Consider the following 11,835-nt stretch of genomic DNA (forward strand, 5'->3'; position numbering starts at 1 on the left):
CAGATGGCTCCAGGACCCCCCTGGCACTCAGGGGTGTCCAGACAGCAGGCAGCAGAGTGACGTTAACGAGACTCTGGGCTGTGGGTTCATGTCCCTGCCCACGGCTCTTCATTTGGTTCTCCCTGATTCCTAGATTCCAGGGCCAGAATGGACTCTGCCCTCCTGTGCAGCACAGGCCAGTGACCTGCCCCAAAATAACCCTGGGCGCAGCTCTGACAGCAAAGCATCGGGTCTTGCTTTAAAAATGGCCAGGGATGGAGAAGCCACCACCCCACTTAGTAAGTTGTTCCAATGGTTAATTGCCCTCCCTGTTACTTACTCTCCCCGGGGCAGTTACCAGAGAGTCCCTGTGTCACAGCCTGGGAGCATGAAACTGACACGGATGAGGTCAGTGTCACTCTCGGGTGGGGTGGGGGAGATAGACACTCAGGTTAGGGGCTGGCATGAAGGACAGCGCCCACAAGCAGGGCCTAGGGACAGCCCCCTCCTAGGAATCCCTGCAGCTGGGGATGGGGGAAGTACATTGGGCTGCCCCTGGAACTGGGGATGAGGACCAGCCCCCGGGCATCTCTCCTGGCCATGCCCAGCAGGCATCTGGTGGACAGTTCTAGTCCTGGAGCCCAGGCCACCTTAACAAGCTCAGTCTGACGTCATCCACAGGGAGGAGATCAGCAGGGCTGGGCTTTGCCGGGGTTGCTTAAAAGCAGCCGCAGCAGCAGTAGAGGAAGGCAGGGACAGGGAGCAAAGCAGCAGAGATGGAGCTGTACCAGGTGCCCGCAGGCTCGCTGGATGCCTGGATTGCAGAGCATCTCCAGCCCAGCGAGGAATTCCAGCTGCAGGTGAAAGACACTGTCCGGAGGATCTGTGATTTCCTGAAGGAGACGTGCTTTGACGACATCAAGGTGTTCAAGACGGTGAAGGTGAGTCTGTTCTGGACTAGCTGCCGGTGTGAAAGAGCTTGTCAGGGCTCTTTTAGTGCAGGCAAAAGCCTGGGTGCCTACACTGTGATCAGGGCAAGCTGAAACCACCAGCTGGATGGGCCAAGGGATGCCGAACAGGGCTCCCACTTACAGCTGGCAGTAGAGGGCATTATCCCATAACCACCCTGGCTTCCCAGTTGCCAGTGGGGTCAGCTAGGAACGTAGGAGCTGCATTGTCAGGTCAGAGCAGTTTTAGCCCAGTAACCTATCTCTGACAGTGACCAACACAAACTGCTTCAGTGGAAGGCACAAGATCCCACCTCGTGGACAATTATAGAATTATTTGCCTATAGGGGAAGTTTCTTCCTGACCACAGGCTGTTAGTGGTCAGTTTATGCTCTGAAGCATGAGTGTTTGTCTCCCTTGTACGGTGACATGTTTCAGAGTGGTAGCTGTATCAGCAAAAAGAACAGGAGTACTTGTGGCACCTTAGAGACTAATAAATTTATTTGAGCATAAGCTTCTGTGGGCTAAAACCCACTTCATCGGATTTATGCAGTGGAAAATACCGCAGGAAGATATATATACGCAGAGGACATGAAAAAATGGGTGTTGCCATACCAACTATAACGAGAGTAATCAGTTAAGGTGGGCTATTATCAGCAGGATAAAAAAATACTTTTGTAGTGATAATCAGGATGGCCCGTTCCCAAGAGTTGACAAGAGGGTGTGAATAACAGTAGGGGGGGAATTAGCATGGGGAAATAGGTTTTACTCTGTGTAATGACCTATCCACTCCCAGTCTTTATTCAAGTCTAATTTCATGGTGTCCAGTTTGCAAATTAATTCCAATTCTGCAGTTTCTCATTGGAGTCTATTTTTGAAGTTTTTCGGTTGGAGTATTATGATTTTGATGTCTGTAACTGAGTGACCAGGGAGGTAGAAGTATTCTCTGACTGGGTTTTGAATGTTATAATTCTTGATGTCTGTTTTGTGTCCATTTATTCTTTTGCGTAGAGACTATCCAGTCTGGCCAATGTACGTGGCAGAAGGGCATTGCTGGCACATGATGGCATATATCACATTGGTAGATGTGCAGGTGAACAAGCCTCTGATGGTGTGGCTGATGTGATTAGGTCCTATGATCGTGTCCCCTGAATAAATATGTGGACAGAATTGGCAACAGGCTTTCTTGCAAGGATAGGTTCCTGGGTTAGTGTTTATGTTGTATGGTGTGTGGTTGCTAGTGAGTATTTGTTCAGGTTGGGGGGGCTGTCTGTAAGTGAGGACTGGCCTCTCTCCCAAGATCTGTGAGAGTGAGGGATTGGCCTTCAGGATAGGTTATAGATCCTTGATGATGCACTAGAGAGGTTTTAGTTGGGGGCTGAAGGTGACGGCTAGTGGCGTTCTCTTACTTTCTTTGCATGCATCCAATGAAGTGGGCTGTAGCCCACGAAAGCTTATGCTCAAATAAATTTGTTAGTCTCTAAGGTGCCACAAGTACTCCTGGTCTTTTCTCCCTTGTACATTTCCCTTTCTGCTGAAAACAAATAGGGATGTTCTAGTTATCCTTCGAATGTCTAATCCTGTGGAGAGGGCTGACAAGCTCATGGCCTCATTTGAGTGAGTTCCACGAATATGCTGTGTCACAAAAAGTACCTTTGAGCTGTTTTAAATGTGTTGCCTTTTAATCTAGCATTATTAGACATCTGATACATCTTCTCTGAATCAATGGCTCTCAACCTTTCCCCTGTTGGGTCTCTACCTTGTAATCAGCGCTCCCTTTACCAATAACAGGACAGGAAGTTTGCAAAACCTCTCCCCAGTCCCATTTATTATGTCCCGAAAAATTACACTGAAAAAGAGTTATTGAGATTGCAACTCAAACATAAGGATGTGCCAGAGGTAAGGTGGCCTGTTTAACCTCATTTCGGCCCCATTGTGCATATGTATTACAATACAGGCTTTAATGACATGATCACATATTATTTTTCCCATGGGACCCTGCCTCATTCAGTGCACAAGGTGGACTTGCTCTACGGCTGAATCAGGGCCAGGTAGTAAAGGAGACTGTTGTCTGCATAACTTTGCAGCAGATGGAAGATGTGCAATGAATGGGGCAGAGGGTTCCAGAGAGAGAATGGAAGGTCTCCTGGGTAAGACAGTTGAATGCTGCCCTGGAGAACTGGACTCTATCCCTGCCTCTGCTCCGGAGTTCCTGTGTGATGCTGGGCAAGTCACTTAACCCAAACTGTTCCCAAAGTGTGCATTCTTCATTTTTGGGGTGCCCAATTGGAGCCCCCAGGGTCTGATTTGCAGAATTGCTGAGTGCTCACAGCAGGGATTGAAGCCAACGGGAGCTGGGCTTTGACGGTACAACATGCTATATAAATGCTCCATCATCTGTGGGGCTGGCCAAACTCTGACACATCTGTACTGAGCACATGCAAAGGGAGATATTTCAAAGGTTCTTAGCTTGGGCAAAGTTGGGTGGATTTTCACGGGCATGGCAAAAGGCGCATCCCTGAGACGCAGGTCACCCCACTGCCAAATTTCAAGGCTCTGCCCCGTCCCAGTGATCAGAAGGAGATGCAAGGAGAGGGCCCCCCAGCAGTGTACACTACAACACAGGATTCATCCCAGGAATATTTTCTATCCCATCCTAACACTTCTGGTTTGTTTTTGGCTGCCCAGCAGGGAGGGTTGTGCCAGAGAGGTTACCTGGCTCAGTGGGCGCAGAGTTGAGGGCCCCCATATTGCTCAGCACCCTGGGATTGTTGAGAGGGTAGCGCAGTGAGCAAATGCTTCTGTTGCTTGGCAGGGCAGCTCCGCAGGGAAGGGGACAGCCCTGAAGAACAACTCAGATGCGGATCTGGTCCTTTTCCTCAGCTGCTTCTCCAGCTACCGGGACCAGATGGAGAACCGTGTGGCTGTACTCGACACCATCAAGCAGAAGCTGAACCAGTTCTGACAGACCATTGCCTTCAGCGTTGACATGGAGGTTTCCCAGCCGAAGGAGAAGGGCACCTTCCCACGCTCACTCTCCATCACCATTCAGTTGAAGAGGCGGTGGGCATCCATTGAGGTGGACGTGCTCCCGGCCTACAATGCCTTAGGTAGGGACTATATCCCTGCCCCTCAGCTCGGCCTCCGGGGATCCAGCAGGTTTGGGGGTACCCACCCCTCTCAATGTCCTCATGGGCCCCAGGGCTTATCCTGAGAGAGCTCATGGGAATGAGGGTGCAACCTATGTATGGGACACAGGACTAGCCCAAGGCCCATTGGGACAGGACTCCCCTCAGATCTGTGTGTGGTGACCCTTCCTCCACTCTCTCCTCCAGGGCTGGTGACTCCTGGCATCAAACCTTCCCCCCAGGTCTACGAGGATCTGATTCGGGCCAGAGCCGGGCCGGTGAGTTCTGCACCTCCTTCACTGAGCTGCAGAGGGACTTTGTGAAGTGTCACCCGGCCAAGCTCAAGAACCTGCTGCGGCTGGTCAAGCACTGGTACAAAGAGGTGAGGTGTCCTGCCCTGCCCCAGTCAGTGATTCCCCCCTCCCCCACCCTTGCTCCTTCTCATGCTCTGCCAGCCCTGGGGTTACCGTTGCATGTTAATGCGGGTTCAGCTGGAGAGCTCTGGGCTGACAAAAGAACCTCCCACATGTTAAAACCCCCTTGGAAAAAAGTTACTGAAGGTGATCACAGAAGCCCCTCCACCTGCCAGCACTTCTCAAGTCTTTCCAGAAGATCACTTTGCTTCCCAGCATTTTGCTCACCAGAGATGGTGGGTGTCTCAGCTTAGGCTGGTCTGTCCTAGCTCGCTGCTCTCCTGGATGCTCTCAGGGTGGGTTGCAGCGGCTGGGTTCCATCACCCCGTTGAAGGGCCGTGGGTGTCTCTGGAGGCAGAAGGGACACTGGACTAGATGGATCTTGGCTCTGATCCAGTCTGGCAAGTTTGCTGAGTCCTTCTCTAGCAGTCCCAGAATATCTGTCCAGATCACTGGTCCCCAAACTGTGGGGCACTCCCCCCCAGGGGCACACAGAGGAACATTCAGTGGGAACACCACACGGCCTGGGCCAGCCTCCACAGAGGGCAGGGAGGGAGCACCACCCAGCCCCACTCTGCCCTCAGCTCCAGCTCTGCCCCCAACCCCGTGACTCCACTCCTGGCCGCAGCCCCAGCCACAGCTTTGGCCCTGGCTTTGGCCCCCAGCTCACGCCTGGGTGCGGACAGATTACATTATGGTAGGGGGGGGTGCGACATGAAATGTTTGGGAACAGTTGGTTTAGATGGCTTAGGTCACTTTGAGACAAGCACTCATGAGATCTTCTGATCATCGACTGGACCAGAGGTTAAACAACAGAATTGTTGGCCATCTTGAACAGAGTCTGACTAGGATACAGAATCCATTAAAAATCATTGAAAAACAAACAACAATTTATATATCGATTAGAGATAGATATAAATTCCTCATTGAAAGTAAATTTGTGTAGCTTCATAACAACCAAACACTCAAACATCCAATCTCACATGTCTCATCCTCTAATCTCAGGGCAAGCAACTGAACAAAGAGCAAATTTCAGATAATGATTTAACAACCGATTTGCTGCTCACTTGAGTGGAAATGACACTAGCCTGTTCAATGACACTTTACAGAATGTGGGGAGAAGAATTTTCTTTATCCTAATAAACACCATGTGCAGCTAGTCTGCCTCTGGGGGCGTAGGCCCAAGGGGAGCCCCAGCCCCAGGGAGCTCACTGGCCAAACCCCATTAACTGCAGGGAGCAGAATTCCACACGGCAGCACCCATATGAGCAAGGAAGGGTGGGGGGCTCACAACCTGGCACAGGTCTGTCCCCCACTCTTCCACCAGTACCCCGTGCCTCAGTTTCCCCATTGGCATGGTGGGGATGGCGACACTGATGGGGCTAGGGCTCATGAATGAATGCGTGTGGTACTCGGCAACACCCCTGGGCTGGCACTAGAGATGGGTGCAATAGTATCACAGGTTCTAGGGCAGCAGCTGTCTCCAGCCCCTAAGCTGCCCAGACCCTGGATCTTCCAGGCTGGGTGACCCCGGACCATACTCGGCCTCCCCCACTGCCCCATCCCCAAGCCCCCGGGACTCTGGCTTCAGTCGGCTAAGCCTGAGACTTCCTCCTCCAGCTCCCCTCTGCACCCCAGTGCGGTGCCTGAGCCGAGGCAGGCAACGTGGGCAGCAGGCAGCTGGGATGTGTCAGCAGCCTGGACTGAGGGCAGGGCCCCACTCATGGGAGAGAGGGAGCAGGCTGGGGCAGACAGCAGAGCCTCTGGCCATGTGAGCAGGTGGCTCAGCCAAGGAGCCATCGATAGAGAGAATCTATTGTGTGTTCGCAGCCCCGTGATCCTGGATCCAGCCAAGCCAACGGGAACCTTGGGGCAGGGAAAGAGCTGGGACCTGCTGGCAAGAGAAACTGCCAAGTGCCGGGACCAGCTGTGCTGTAGGAACGGCCTTGCCCCCATCTGCTGCTGGGATGTGCAGGTACCGACCCCTTACAGGGTCCCTTCCCACCCCAGCCTGTGATGAGCTGTTCCCTGTTCAGAGCCTCCCAAGCATGGAGTGGCCAGGAGCTCCCCCGATGGCACCTGCTCCTGTCCCCTCCCCACAGCACCCCCTGCTGCAGAGGCTGGGGTTGGCAGAGCCTGAAGCTCCCCCACAGCCAGTGCTCCTGCCCCGCTACCCACAGCGCCCCCTGCTGGGAGAGGTTGGGGCTGAAATAGCTGGGAGATCCCCCTCCCCCAACAGCCAGCACTCCTGCCCAGCTCCCTGCTGCAGAATCTGAAAAGACCAGAACTGCAGGAAGCACTTATGTTGAGATTCCACTCCCCAGCAGAGGTTGCTATGCCAGGGTGCCATTAGAGGTTCACTGCTGCCCCGCCTGGACTGTCTGAACCCACCCATCCCTATCTCCTTGTCTGTCTTCCAGCCAGCCAGACCCATGCAGGTGATGGTCAAGCAGCTGTCAGGGGTCAGCCTGGCCCTGCGCCTGAGCCCCTCCATTACCATATGGGAGATTAAGGAGGCGCTCGAGTGTGAATGGGGCATCTCTCCTTACACGCAGCGCCTGGCCCTGCAGGAGCCTGGCCTGGGAAACCAGCTGCTGCTGGATGATCAGAGCCTGGAATCACATGGCATCTTCTACGACACCACAGTTCTGATGTTCACGACTGGGCCCCAGGAGATGGAGATCTTTGTGAAGGACCATAACAGCAGAACCATCCCATATGGTGTCCGCGCCAGTGACACTGTCCTGAGCCTAAAGAAGAAGATCGAGGGTCGCACGGGTGTCTCCGCCAGCCAACAGCGCCTGACGTTCAACAGCAAAGAGCTGCAAGACGATTACACGCTCGCCCATTACAGGATTCAGAGCAAGAGCACGGTCTTCCTGCTTTTGCGCCTCAGGGGTGGGTAAGATGCTCACTAGGACCTGCACCTTGGCAGAGAGCGCATCACAGTGGACTATGTTTCCCAAGATTCTTTGCATGATAATTCAGGACTTTTTGCTAATGCTCCCCACGTTCCAGAATCAGCACCACGTCCTTCTGTAGTGCCAGCCCATCCCCACGCCTCCTGCTGCAGCTCCTGGGAGCTCTTTCCCGCCGCTCCGTGGCCCATTTTGGGATGTACTGCCCCAAGTGCAGAGCTGGATGCTGGTCGCCCACCAGACATTGTTCATGAGCCCCGTTGTTGTAGTCCTCTTCCTCCTCCTTGTCCTGACTCCACTGCTGTGTGTCACCATCACCATTATTATGTCGTGCCAAATCCCAACCAGTGTGTGCCACTTGGAAACCAAAATAAACAGCCTTCCATTATTCCCAGCTCCTGGGTGTTATGTCCATGGGATGTGGGTCCCACCTGCCCTGTGCATACAACCGGGGGTCATAGATTCAGAGATTCATTTACTGAGCTCATATAGTCTGACCTCCTGTGTCACACAGGCCGGAGACCTGCCCCACATTAATTTTTCCAGCAGATCCAGCAGCAGTTCTGTGACTGAGTCGTGGCCCCCTCATTTGAGCCGTCTACAGCAAACTTGGCTGAGTTGTCTCCCCCAGCAGCTTTGTTCAACGCGCACAGCCCCGCCGGCTTCCTCAGCAGGGCAGTGCATTGTGGGAGAATCTGGGCCGCACTTCCATAGTGCCTCAGTGGAGACAGCGTACCTGGCAGATGGGGACACACAGCAGCACCAGCAGCATGTGGCCCAGTGCATGCTGGAATATCTGTGTCACGGGGAGCTGGGAGTGTGTCATGGACACGGTTATGGGGGGAGGGTCATTTACATGCCCGGCTGAGCTGTAATCAACCTGCTGACGTTACCGAGTGCCCACCTCTAGGCTGAGCTGGAAAGGCACAATCCAGGAGGAGTAATGTCCTGTATCAAGCCAAGAGGGGGCACTGTATGCAAGGCAGGAGGTGTGGGCTCAGTGAGGGAACCAGGGGGCTGGAGAGTGGGGACTGTGCCCAAGATAAGAGGGACTCTGGCCCAGCCCAGTGCAGCCGGCACAGAGGTCTGAAAGAGGGATTTTTACACCATGTTTCAGCTCAGCCAGCCTGTGGGACAGCCAAGGCCGCGGGACGCCCAGACAATGTGGGACAGGCCAGGCCATTAATGTTTCTAGGACCAGGGCAGCATTCGCAAGTTGAACACAGCAGGTGGGTGGCATTCCCTTTGGTGGGAAAGCCCATCAGTCGTTGGGGCAGTGACTTGTTGCCTCCTAGCCCAGAGAGAAAGGTATGTGTGTGATGGGGGAGATAGTGAGGATGTGGCAGATGAAAGGCGGATGTGGGGGCCATAGGGGACATTCATACACCCCTATCCATGCCTTCACTGATGCCCACACAAAGGGTTAATTATACAGGGGAAATATTTTTGTCCAGCCTGCTACCCCACAGCACTTAGCAGATAGGATGAGACCCAACGGCAGAGGCAATGCCAAGATCAGATCAGGGGGAGGCAAAGGGCAGCATCCAGCTTCCCTCCTGTGCCTGACTGTGCACACAGCAACAATGTTAGCAGCAAGGGCGGGGGGGCTCACTCTGCAGTGTGGCCCCCCACATGTGCTATAATGTATATTCTGCTTACTGTATTTTTCACTCCATGCATCCGATGAAGTGGGCTGTAGCCCACAAAAGCTTATGCCCAAATAAATTTGTTTGTCTCTAAGGTGCCACAAGGACTCTTCATTCTCTTTATTAAATTAAGAGTGACTCTCAATCAGCGTTTGCATTGCAAACCAATTGCTCAGAACCAAGAGAGTAGGGTTAGGTCATTTTTGCTGCATTCCCTGAAATCAATTTATTCCTGGACTTGTTTGGGAACAAACAGAGCCTGGATTTCCTCCCCACCCACTAACAAGAAGTGTTCTACATTAGATGCGCTGAAGTACTGACAGGTTTCAGAGTAGTGGCCATGTTAGTCTGTATCCACAAAAAGAACAGGAGTACTGAGAGCACCTTCTAGACATCGCTGGCTCTTTGACTTATGACAGAGAAGAGAAAACTCGGCTAGAGGTCATATCTGTTGGATAAATAATGTGGTATATTTGGGTGTTTTGTTAACTGCTTTTGGTTTAGAAAGGGAGGAAGAAGGGGAAGAGAGAGAGATCAGGCAGCGAAAGAGAGAACTAAACAGAACCAAGGAGTGTGACGGATTATTTTTCACTGGCAATTTTTAAATCAAGAGTGGATATTTTTCTAAAGGACCTGCTCTATTCAAAGGAGAATTCATTCAGGGAAGTTTTCTGGCCTGTTTAATGCAGAAGGTCAGACTAGATGATCACAGTGGTCCCCCTTGGCCTTGAAGACAATGAAAAAGAGCAGAGGACTGTGTGTTAAAGGGGGAGAGTCAGAATGTGCCAGTGCCCCAAATCTGCGACCTCAGGTGTGTCACATCACCTCTCTATGCTCGGGTCTCCCTATAGATAACACTGGCCCACCTTGCAGAGGGGCAATGAGAATTCACGCTATGCTGCTGGTAATGTGGGCTGGCCAGGGGGGTTGTAGGATGGTCCTTTCCAGTTGATGGGGGGGCAAGGTCCCTGTGGGATGGGAAACTGGAGTTATCCCCTGGCTTGGGGCTAGCAGGCTTAGCCAGTTCCTGTGCACCTATGCCCAGCACAGCTGACCAAGGCAGCAGTTCTTTCGGACTCACAGAGGGGGAGCGGCAGATGTGTTTGCTGGAGGGGGAAATCCCTAGGTTGTCTCAGTCCCACAGGTACCTGGGGGGGCAGCCCAGGGACCCCCTCTCTGGAGCCCAATTTCTTCAGCTGCTGGCAGCTATTTCCTACTGAGTCAAAATCCAGGTCCGCCAGGGGAGGGGCAAGTGGGGCAATTTGCCCCATGCCCTGGGCCCCGCAGGGGCCCCCACGAGAGTTTTTTGGGGCCCTTAGAGCAGAGTCCTTCACTCACTCCGGGGGCCCCAGAAAGCTCTTGCAGGGCCCGGGCCCCCACAGTGTCTTCCGCTCCGGTCTTCGCCAGCAGGAGCTCCTTACCACCGAAGCGGGACCCGCAGCCGAAGTGCAGTCAGGTCTTTGGCGGTAATCCGGCGGCAAAGGGCCCTTTCGTTCTGGGACCTGCCGCCAAAGTGCCCCAAGGACCCGCGGCGGGGGCCCCCCACCACCAAATTACCGCCGAAGACCCGGCTGCACTTGGGCAGCGGGTCCCCGCTTCGGCGGTAATTCGGAGGCAGGTCTCAGAGCGGAAGGACCCCCTGCCACCAAATTACCGCCAAAGCAGGGGCCCCTTGCCACCGAAGACCCCAGGTCCTCAGAATCCTCTGGGTGGCCCTGTCCAAATCAGCCAGGCCAAGTCAGTGCCACCCAGAGTCAGGGCCAGATTAATACAGGGGATTTAGGGGCTGCAGTCCAGGGCCTTGGCCTAAGGGGGGATCCCACAGGCCCACGGGCTGGATGTGGCCCGCTGCTTCTTTTCATCTGACCGTACGCCAGTCCCCGACCCTCAGCACCACCCCCACCCTACAGGCTGGAGCCACGAGCACTGGCTCACTGGCATGCCCCTACTCCCAGTGCCAGCTCTGCAGTTCCCATTGGCCGGGAACCGCAGCCAATGGGAGCTGCAGGGGCAGCGCCTGTGGGCATGGGCAGCGTGCACCACGCAGACTGACCTGGCCCTTCCACCGAGGAGCTGGACATGCCAGCCACCTCAGGAAGCAGAGCAGCACGGAGTCAGGACTGGCAGGGATCCTGCCTTAGCCCCACTGCATTCCTGAGCAGGAGCTGCCCGAGGTAAGCACCTCCAGGTTGGAGCCTACACTCTGCACTCCCTACCTCAGCCCAGAGCCCCCCCCCTTCACCCAAACTCCCACCCAGAGCCTACACCCCAACTCCCTGGCCCCACCCCTCTCAGACCCCAATTCCCTGCCCCAGCCCTGAGCACACTCCCGCACTCCAAACCCCCAGGGGCCTCCCAAAATCTAACAGCCTCGGGCCCATAGGAGAGTTAATCCAGCCCTGCCTCGGGTGCTGGGGCCAGGCTTGGGGCTGCGCATGTCGATGCTAGCCGGCCAGCAGATCCGTTCCGCAAAGATCAGAGCACTTTCTTTGCTGCTGTGCTAGCTCTCCCCAGGCCGGAGCCCCCGCCCACGCAGCCCCAGGCATCGCTCGGCAGCTGGCTTCGCATCTCCCCGAGCGCTGCCACGTGAAACACGCCCCAGAAGAGCCGCCCGTAGCGGAAGGGTTAACAAGGCTCCGGTCCGCGCGCGGCGGCTGCAGGGACTTGTAGTCCGTGTCCCAGGCTGCGGTACCCAGGCGCGGAGCATCATGGGCAGCGTAGTCCCGGGTGCCTGTCACAAAGCGCGAGGGCCGCGGCGACCCCCCCCCCTCGCGGACTGCGCTTCCCAGGGGGCAGCGCGGCGG

At 54.7% G+C, this 11,835-nt stretch overlaps 1 pseudogene; it reads left to right on the forward strand.

The window, feature by feature from the left end:
* Positions 1-477: 477 nt before the first annotated feature.
* LOC115655221 lies at positions 478-9,012 on the forward strand (annotated as a pseudogene).
* The last annotated feature ends 2,823 nt before the right edge of the window (positions 9,013-11,835 follow it).

The sequence above is a fragment of the Gopherus evgoodei genome, chromosome 7, assembly GCF_007399415.2.
Source record: "Gopherus evgoodei ecotype Sinaloan lineage chromosome 7, rGopEvg1_v1.p, whole genome shotgun sequence".
Taxonomy (NCBI): Eukaryota; Metazoa; Chordata; order Testudines; family Testudinidae; genus Gopherus; species Gopherus evgoodei.